Source organism: Tenrec ecaudatus, chromosome 6 (assembly GCF_050624435.1).
Source record: "Tenrec ecaudatus isolate mTenEca1 chromosome 6, mTenEca1.hap1, whole genome shotgun sequence".
Lineage (NCBI taxonomy): Eukaryota > Metazoa > Chordata > Mammalia > Afrosoricida > Tenrecidae > Tenrec > Tenrec ecaudatus.
The window spans coordinates 126,100,411-126,111,050 of record NC_134535.1 but is presented as its reverse complement, the minus strand read 5'-3'; the positions used below and the strand labels follow the sequence as shown (position 1 = coordinate 126,111,050).

The 10,640-nt window shown below is 41.3% G+C and overlaps 1 pseudogene; it reads left to right on the top strand.

Annotated features, from left to right (window-relative positions):
* Positions 1-7,595: 7,595 nt before the first annotated feature.
* On the top strand, positions 7,596-8,535 carry LOC142451219 (dnaJ homolog subfamily C member 8 pseudogene; annotated as a pseudogene).
* The last annotated feature ends 2,105 nt before the right edge of the window (positions 8,536-10,640 follow it).

Sequence of the window (10,640 nt, the reverse complement as noted above, 5' to 3'; positions counted from 1 at the left end):
GCCATCATGTCAGAGCACAGCCATGCTCAGCATTTTCAACGGTGTTCTTTACAAAGGACACACCAGGCCTTCTGTCTGTGCAGCACTGAACCGCCAGTATTTCCGTGGGCAGCCAACAGCATGAACCATGTACCACACAGACTTCACGACGTTCTTTAAGATCTACTGTTTAGGAAGAGCCCTGTCGCTGTGAATGTCCTTCTCTGGAATTTCTCCTCAGCGGCTCCCTCAATCCCTACATGTCTGGGGGTGTCCTGCCTCTGAGGGGTTCCAGACATACATGTTTAAGTTCCAACATAAGAATGTTCAATCCTCATGGTGATAGAATCAGCAGTTCTTCATGTTAATCTTGGTCCTGACCCTGTCAGTAATTTTCCCATCTCTCTATCTTTTCTCCCTGGTTCAAGCTTCTCCGCTCTGAATCTTCATCTTGCTCCTTTGGGAAATTCTAACCCTGCCAAGAGTAGTAGGAAATTTCTGCTCCTCACTCCATTAGTGTATGTCTTAGAAATTCTAGTTCCTTGAGTATGGGCCACATGCCAATGAGGGGTGTTATGTTTTAATCATTATATTAGGGGCTCATATAACTCTTATCACAATCCATACATACATCAATTGTGTAAAGCACATTTGTACATTCATTGCCTCATCATTCTCAAAACATCCGCTCTCCACCCAAGCCCTTGGCATCAGCTCTTCATTATTTCCCCACCCCTCTCCCCTCCCTCATGAAAACTTGATAATTTACAAATTATTATTTTGTCATATTGTACCCTCTCCGACGTCTCCCTTCACCCCCTTTTCTGTTTTCCGTCCCCCAGGAGGATATCACATGTAGATCCTTGTAATCGGTTCCCCCTTTCCAACCTACTCACCCTCTACCCTCCCAGTATCGCCCCTCACACCCCTGGTCCTGAAGGGATCATCGGCCCTGGTATCCTTGTGTTTCCAGTTCCCATCTGTACCAGTGTACATCCTCTGGTCTAGCCAGATTTATAAGGTAGAATTGGGATCATGATAGTGGGGTGGTGGTGGTGGAGGAAGCATTTAGGAATTAGAGGAAAGTTGTATGTTTCATTGTTGCTACATTGCACCCTGGCTTGCTCATCTCCTCCCTGAAACCCTTCCATAAGGGGATGTCCATTGACCTACAAATGGGCTTTGGGTCTCCTCTCTGCAGTCCCCCCACCATTCACAATGATATAATTTTTTGTTCTGATGATACCTGATCCCTTCGACACCTCATGACCGCACAGGCTGGTATACTTTCTCCGTGTGGGCTTTGTTGCTTCTGAGCTAAATGGCCACTTATTTACTTTCAAGTTTTTAAGATCCCAGATGCTATATCTTTTCATAGCAGGGCTCCATCAGCTTTCTTCACTACATTTGCTTATTCACCCACTTGGTCTTCAGTGATTGTGTTGGGTGGGTGAGCATCATAGAATGCCAGTTTAATAGAAGAATATTTTCTTGTATTAAGGGAGTAGTTGAGTGGAGGCCCAATGTCCATCTGCTGCCTTAATGCTAAACCTATAAATATATGCACATAGATCTAGTTCCCCATCCTCATATATAAATATATTTACATATGTGCATACCTTTTTAAAGACCTTTATAAATGCCCTTTGCCTCCTAGCTCTTTCCTCTGTTTACCTGGACTTTCCTCTTGTCCCACTCTTATGCTCAGTCTTCATTTGAAACGAGGGCTGTTCTTACCAGACCTGGCTCTCTCTGAGAAGCAGTGGTCACCTCTGAAAATGAAATACATAATTACTGTGCTGATTCCCTTGTAGTGTTTTTAGCTATGAGAGCAGTCAATATACATTTCACTGGACCAAGAAAGATCCACCTCTCCAACAGGCCTTTCTCAAAGATAATTTTGTAGGAACATATTATTAAAGTCTATTCTTCTAGTTCACATTGCTTTGCCTATCTAGCTGTGAAATCTCATCCACCATTTGGTACCAAAAAGCATTACGTTTTTCAGGAGCCTGGGACAAGTTACAAGTTGTCTCTATAGTAAAAGTAGAAAGTTTTTCCAACAAAAATATTTGTTAAACACTAACCTTTCATTTTAATAGAGAGCAAGCCTCAGTCTCTGCACACCCAAACACCCATGCAGGCACATACACATAAAGTTTGTTGACACCTGTGGTTCTCAACCAGTGGGTCATGACCATTTTGGGAGTCAGATGACCCTTTCACAGTGGTCGCCTGATTCAGAACAGTAGCAAAATTAGAGTTATGAAGTAGCAACGAAAATAATTTTATGGATGGGGTCACCATAACCTGAGGAACTATATTAAAGGGTCATGGCATTAGGAAGGTTGAGAACCACTGGTTTACAGCATTTTCTATCTGCTTTAAAAATTGATCAGCTATTTAAAATTTCTTTGTTACATGAAAATATATTTTATGCCATTTTATAGTAATTCAATATATTATTGAATATTTCCTATCTTGTTCCATTTGTTGACTTTTATGTTTTTGCTAATAATTCCCTAATAAACAAAGTTCTTAGCTATGTCTACATTGATCTCCTAAAAATATCATTATTATTTTCTTAGGACAGTCATTTTGATAGACTAATATGTATTTCCTAGTTGCCCATGAAAATAATGTTCATCTGCTTTAACTCTCAATAACAATAACTGAAAATGCTATGTTTTCTTTATACTCTTCTATGGATGTAATGTATCATATATTTAAACCCATTTTGACCCTATATGCAAAAATACGATCTTCTTTCCTATATTACACTTCAAAGATTTCTAAAATTCCAGCTGCTTAACATCCTCATCAACACTTGATATGGCAAATCTTTTTTCATATTAGCCATTCTTTCAGGTGTATCATATTGTGATGGTTTTGTTTTGCATATCCCTGATAAGTAGAAACACACATTTTCTATAATGATAGCAATGTGGGTCTTCCTTTCTGAAATTCCAATTTCTTTTGCCCAGTCTCTATTGAGTTGTTGTTTCAATATGGGTTTGTAAGAAGCTTGTGATTTTAGCTTTCAATTCTTGGTCAGATGATATGCACTGTGATTTCTCTCTTCCTCTTTGGCACTCTCTTGCTGGCATATTTGGATGAAGATAAGTGATTAACTATTATATAACTAGGTTTTGTTTTTTGCATCATAGTTCATTAGCCTTGTTTGTGTTTCTCTAAGAAATCTTCACATACTACAAAAATAGGTCCTGGTGGCCCATTGTATAATCATATGACTGCCAATCACCAATTCGATCTCACCAGCCACTTCCCTGGAGGAAGGGCAGCAGTCTGCTTTCTTCAAGCTCATAGTCTTGTGAAAGCCAGGATGGGGTCGAGGAGCCCAGGAAGAAAAAGAATGTTTGAAAACTGATTGTTATAGCAATTGTATACTTCTGCTTAATGCAATTGAACTCTGGAGGGATGTATGTATTCATTCTCATTTAATAATACATTTATAAATAAATAAAAATATATTTTAAAACATCACAGTCTTGGAAACACCAGGAGGGAGGTCTGGTCCCCTCTACCCCCTCTTGACATCAGTATCATTGGTAGCCAGTCCGAAGGTATCATACATTTACGTCAACTACTTGACCTCAGAGATTTATTGTTTTAATTTTTGCTTTTTGATTTTCAAACCTTGTAAAATTGGTTTTGGTTTGTGAGATGAGCTAAACATCATGCAATAAAAAAAAATTATGCCCACTAAATTAACCATTCATTATTTCACGCATCAAATTTCAGTGAAATCATTGTAAAAAATTTGATGACTATTTGCCTATGAATTAGTTTCTGGATTTTAACTCTATACCACTTATTATTTCTCTATCTTTGTTCCAATATTTCACTGTCTCAATATTACAACCTAATAGTAAATTTTTTTATATTGGTAACTTAAGTCATCTAGTTTTGTTCTTAATTTGTTCTTGATCTTTTCATATGAATTTTAGAATAAACTCGACAATTTCCAAAAAGGATTGATGTAAATTTTTGTACTGAGATTGTGTTAAATGTGTAGATTAGTCTTGAAATAATTAGCCTTTTCATAATCCCAATCTTCAAAGGTACAAATATATCTTTCCTATGTTTTTCAAGTGTGTTTAATTTCTCTAACAATATTTCTTACATGTGATTTCTTGGATCTGTTCAAAGGTTTGTACGATTTTTATGCTGCTCAAGACCAATTTCTATGAGGCTAAGGTCAGACATGCTTCCATCCTCCACATATCCCACCCAAAGCACTCTCTGCTGCTCAGTTAAAAAATCATTACAATGGTCACACAAAACTCACAGACTACATTACTGATTATGAGGTTTATTAAGGATGTTAGCGAGTCACAAATGCTCAGCATTCAATTATTGTGACAAATAGTCTTTCTCAGCCATGCATCCAGGCAGGGCTCTCTGGTTTCACAGTCCACTGGCATCTGCTCAAGCAGGCTTACAAAACTCTTTTAGAATTTCCAACAATGCCCAAAGGGCATGCCTCTTCACCAAATGACTCAGCCCAAGGTGCTTAGCTCTAAACGCCCCCCCCACCCCCCGTCAGTAAATCTAGCTCCCCCAATTAAGTATCTGGAAGCACCCTGCTCCACAAACCAGCCTCATCTCTGAAGGCACTTTGCTTTGTGCCTTCACCTACATTTCTGTTGTTTGTCCCCCTGGGTGTTGGTGGTGGTGGTGGGGGGTGTTGGGCATTGATCATTGTGATCAGTTCTCCCTTCTACCCCTTCTCCTCCAACCTACCCCCTACTCTCCTGGTATTGCTATTCCCATTTCTGTTCCTGAGGGGTTTATCTGATCTGGATTCTTTGTGGAAAGCTCTTATCTGTACCAGTGCATGTGCTCTGGAACTGAAAAGTAGAACTGGGTCATGATAATGGGGGTTAGGAAGCCTCAAAGAACCAGGGGAATAGTGTGAGTTTCATCAGAGCTATGCTGTGCCCTGGTTGACTCACCCTTTCCTGTGACCCTTCTGTGAGGGGATGTTCCATTGTCTATAGATGAGTTTTGGATCTCTACACTGACCCCACCCTTGTTCTCAACAATATGATTTTTTGTTGGTTGGTTGGTGGGTTGGTTTATAACATCACTTTGCCCTCTTCCTCCCTGTGTTTCTGGTTTCTCTTTCTCTTTCTTTCTTAATTCTACTGAACTTTGGCTGAGGGTAAATGTTGCCCTTTTTCTCTTTAGTGGTTGACTATTCTAAGGAGTGCATACCTCCTGTAGTGACACACACTTCGGCTCTTTTTTCCGTTCTGTTCATAATTCCTGCAAAATGACTTGATGCTATCACACAAATAAAGTTAAAGGACTCTGATTCAGTGATTAATTAGTTTTACTACGATGATGGGTACAAAGTGAGCCATGTTAAAAGGAGGAAAAATAATTCTATAACCAGCAAAAGAAGGAGCCAAACTCATCCAGGATCTCTGTGTAGAGAAGCAGGAGCAGGGACCATGAAGAAAGAGTCATAGTGGCAACTTCCTTGTCCACAGAATAAATAAAACCGAGAACCTGAGGTCAGGTGTCTGGCTTACAGACAGAGTGGACATTTGTCAACACCAAAGGAGATTTGTGACAATTTCCTGAGCAGGGCAGAGGCAAAAGGTCCCCATGCCTGAGAAATCAAAAAACAGAAAGAGAGAAGTACATTTAAAAAAAACATTTTATTAGGGGCTCATACAACTCTTATCACAATCCATTCATATACATACATCAATTGTATAAAGCACATCCGCACATTCCCTGCCCCAATCATTCTCAAAGCATTTTCTCTCCACTTAAGCCCTTTGCATCAGGTCCTCTTCCTCCACCCTCCCTGCTCCTCCCTCCCTCATGTGCCCTTGGTAATTTATACATTGTTATTTTGTCATATCTTGCCCTATCTGGAGTCTCCCTTCCCCCCCCTTCTCTGCCGTCCATCTCCCAGGGAGGAGGTCACATGTGGATCCTTGGAATCAGTTCCCCCTTTCCAACCCACTCACCCTCCACTCTCCCAGCATCGCCCCTCACACCCTTGGTCCTGAAGGTATCATCCACCCTGGATTCCCTGTGCCTCCAGCCCCCATATGCACCAGTGTACAACCTCTGACCTATTCAGTCCTGCAAGGTAGAATTCGGATCATGGTAGTTGGGGGAGGAAGCATCCAGGATCTGGGCGAAAGCTGTGTTCTTCATCGGTACTACCTTGCACCCTGACAGTCCCATCTCCTCTCCTAAACCCCTCTATGAGGGGATCTCCAGTGGCCGACATTTGGGCCTTGGGTCTCCACTCTGTACTTCCCCCTTCATTCAATATGGTATATATATATATATATACATATATATATATATATATATACACACACACATACATACATATATCTTCTTCTTTTTTCTTTTTTTTGCATGATGCCTTATACCTGGTCCCTTTGGCACCTTGTGATCGCACTGGCTGGTGTGCTTCTTCCATGTGAGCTTTTTTTGCTTCTTAGCTAGATGGCCGCTTGTTCACCTTCAAGAGAGAAGTACATTTTAAGGATGTATCCATAAGGTTTTCTGATCCTGAGCAGTTGCAACCAGTTAACTTCCCTAATAAACTCCCATAATCCCAATTGTGGTTTGTGTAACAGATGAGCAAACCCAGTAGAGAAGTAGAATGCCACGGGAGGGATGATTGGTGTCAGAATAGGAACAAGAAGGATGGAGGTGGAGGTGTGTCTATCCTCTGCCTCAAAGTAATTATCCTTGAACAGAAAGAAAATTGAGTTCTCATTCTCCTTTCTGACACTGGGGGAGGCAGACATGGTTTCCACACCATTTATTCACTTTGCTAATCTTATTGTTCTTTATATAGGCCTGACTATTGTTTGGCTGAAAACTGACGTAAGGGGATGAGTTGAGTTGCAGACCTGAAAGGTAATTAAGGCCATTGTCTCAGGAGTTCCACCAGTCTCTATGCAACTAGTAAACTCATTCATTATTATTAGTCCGCCATCTCTCCCAACCCCAAGAAATGATTAATCCAGTTACTCTCTCTATAGAGTTACCTATCCTGGATGTCATATAAAGAAAAGCACAGGACAACCAAATGCAATCAATCATCAATAATAATAATAACAAAATAAAACACAGAAAAAACTCAGTTGAAAAGTACATATCTAGCTTTCTGAGAAATTCCCAACTGTTTCAAGAAATAGTTTTACGTAAACTTATGTACACAATATCAGTGGAAAAGGATTCCAATTTCCTCACATTTTTGCCAACACTCATTATTGTGATTTTCATTAGTAGGTATGAAGTGATAGCTGATAGGAGTTTTTTTCTCAGATATCGTACATTGTAATCATTTGGTCATCGTGAGTTGTACAATCATCGCCACAATCAATTTCAGAACATTTTCTTCCCACACTCACTATTTCCTTCCATCGTACTCTGCTTTGTCCCTTTATAGATCTACCTGTATAGGATTTCTTCTACAGAGAAGTCATACAAAACACAATCATACAAAATCCTGCAAAGCAAACAAACAAAAAATGACTCAATAAAACATACATATGGGGGGCTGGCACAGCAGCGCTACGGGCACCACGTGAGGCCTCAGCCGCGCTGGGGAAATGGCAGCTTCTGGGGAGAGCGGGTCTGCGGGCGGGGGGTGGGGGCGGCACGGAGGAGGAGTTTATGACCTTTTATAGTGAGGTCAAACAAAAGAGAAGAGAGACTCGGTTTTAACATCCAAAAATCAGATAGAAAGACTGACCTGTCCTGGCTCCTCCTACTTCAATTTGAACACATTGAGGTTCTTCAGATAGATCCTGAAGTGACAGATTAAGATATAAAAAAGAGATTTTGGCAGTTGTCGATATTGGTGCATCCTGACAAAAACCAAGACGATGCTGACAGAGCACAAAAGGCGTTCGAAGCTGTGGACAAAGCTTACAAGTTGCCACTGGATCAGGAACAAAAGAAGAGGGCCCTGGGTGTAATTCAGGCAGGAAAAGAATACGTGGCACACTCTGTGAAAGAGCGAAAAAAGCAACTGAAGAAGGAAGGGAAAGCCACAAATGTGGAGGAGGCTGACCCCGAGCTGTTCAAACAGCGGTATATAAACAGGCCGTGAAACTCTTTGCCGACCTGGAAATTAAAGGGAAAGAAAGAGACGCCAAAGAGATGCATGAAAGGAAAGGGCAAAGGGAAGAGGAGATTGAGGCTCAAGAAAAAGCCAAACGAGAAAGGGAGTGGCAGAAAAACTTTGAGGAAAGTCGAGATGGCCGAGTGGACAGCTGGCGAAATTTCCAAGCAAACACAAAAGGGAAGAAAGAGAAGAAAAACCGAACCTTCCTGAGACCACCAAAAGTAAAAATGGAGCAGCGGGAGTGACCACCGCCGGGCCCGGCCACAGAAGCTTCCACCAGCTGCCCCCCTCCTGCTTGGAAGGACTCATTCTCTCTCCCGCCCTCCCCCCACATAAAATAGTACTTGCTTTTTAGTCCACTTTGTTTCAGTATACTTTAATATCAATCAGAATAATTCTTTTGTACATTGAAATGAGGGGCTCAGTTACAAAAAACAAACACCAAACCAAAAAGACCTTCCGCACTCCCTGCTCCCTGAGCAACCTGGGTAGGAAGGTGCCGCCCTTGGGGATCCTTCTCTCTCCACGGCCTGGAACTTCATGTTTGAAGTTCATGTTTGAATTGTGACGGCTAGAAACTTCATGTGGAGTTGATGGAAATCATTCCATTAAAGCTGTTGCTTACGATGGTGTTGCAGTCACTTCTGTAGAGACAAGCCTGGACCACCCTACGGAGCCCCTGTTCTTGAGTTGCTTGCTTCTGGGCGTGGTATCCTCTGAAGCCTGAATCTGACAGGGGCGGCAGCGCGGGCGGGCAGGCAGGGCAGCCCCTCAGTGCCCTGCTGCTCCTGGGTGTTCGGCATGTGCTCTCCTAATCTCGCTGACCCATCAGTGTGGCACGAGGCTCTGAGACATCCAAACCTGTTCACGTTCCAAAGAGCTAGCTGTCCTCATCCCAGTACCATGTGTCCTAGCCCATCTGTGTGCACTAGTAAGCTTCTGGATGTGTAATAAATTTTTATACCCCCCCTCACCCCCCAAAAAAAACCATACATATGAAAATCTCAATCAAAGAGAAAGCAAAAAATATTGAAGAGGAAAAATATTAAAAAGTGACACATGTTACTAGAGACATGTGTTCTCTAGAGAAACAAAACCAGAATGCTAATAATTTTATGTACATTTATATAGATAGATGTGTAATATAAGAAATAAACAGTTCATTAAATTATAAAGCAGTACAAATGGCTCAGTGTAACTCACTTCTGTGAGACAGTTCTGAAACATTGGCAGTCCTTCAAGCTTTGGGGCTGCTGGGTAGTCCTCTGCAGAGCAATTCAGGCTATTCGGGTACAGGAAGCAAACAGCAAGGCAGGTCACCAACAGTCAGCCAGATGGCAGGGTCCGAAAGTCCCCAGCTCAAGTGATGTAAATTCCAGTGATGTGGCGAAGCAGGTCTTGAAGGAACCTCAAATTACAGCGACACAGTCCACGAGTTAGGTGTCCCACAGGTATTGCAGCTTGCAAATTGAGACAGAGAACAAGCAAGGTAGCCGCACACTGGTCCAATGATCAAAGAGCAAGAGACAAGAGAGGCGAGGCACACAGAGCCATTTATCACTCCACCCTTCAATTAATCCCACATGTGTTTATCGACCAGGTTGGCACAATAAACTAACTACCTCATGAAGCAGCATTAAAATGGGTCAAAAGGAGATCAAACAATAAGGTATTGCATTTAGCAGGTTATTCCCATCCCTCGATTATGGTCTGGGGGAATTCACTGGATACTGAAACTATGTGGGGACCCTGCAACTGGATTTTGGGTTTCCACTGTCATCCATAGCTTTCTGTAAACCAATCGTTACAATTTAAACTCTGATACAATTCCTTCCTTTAGTTTGAATTGTATTACTTACAATCCTTGAATCACACAAACTGCTGTACTGCTTCTATGTGGATTTAGTATATCCTGATTTAGATGGCTGCTTCTTGGAAGACAATACTTCAAGACCCCAAGCACTATTCTTCCTGACAGGCCAGCACCATCTTATTTCTTCATCTTAGTTCTTATTTCTTCATCTTATTTCTTATTTCATCTTATTTCTTCATCTTATTTCTGCTCTCCCCTGAATGGGAATAGGTCTGGACAGTGAGATGTAGATATTTTTTTCATGTATTTTACACCCTAGTGGGACATGCGCTATGACAATAAATAGGAGACCTTGGAAGATCGTGAGAGATTATGTGAGAAATTTCTTTAATAAAAAGGTAAATTGAATGCCTGAGCTAGTTGTCTGACTTGGAAAACATTTAACCTAGGGATTAAGGTGGCATTGCCCAGTCTTATTGCAAAATGTACAGTGGCCTCAGTTAAAGTCTGAAAGTCTCAGCACTAAAAGGAAAAAAAAATATAATTACTTCTCATTATTTCAATGACCAAAATAATTCCGAGGTATGGCTATGTGTTCTGTGAGGTGCAAGGGAGTACAATATGAGATGCCTTGGGTATTTTAGAGAAACAAATCCACAGAAACTCATGTATAAGAGAGAGTTTTATGTAAAGGGCAAGTGCACATCAAGAAAA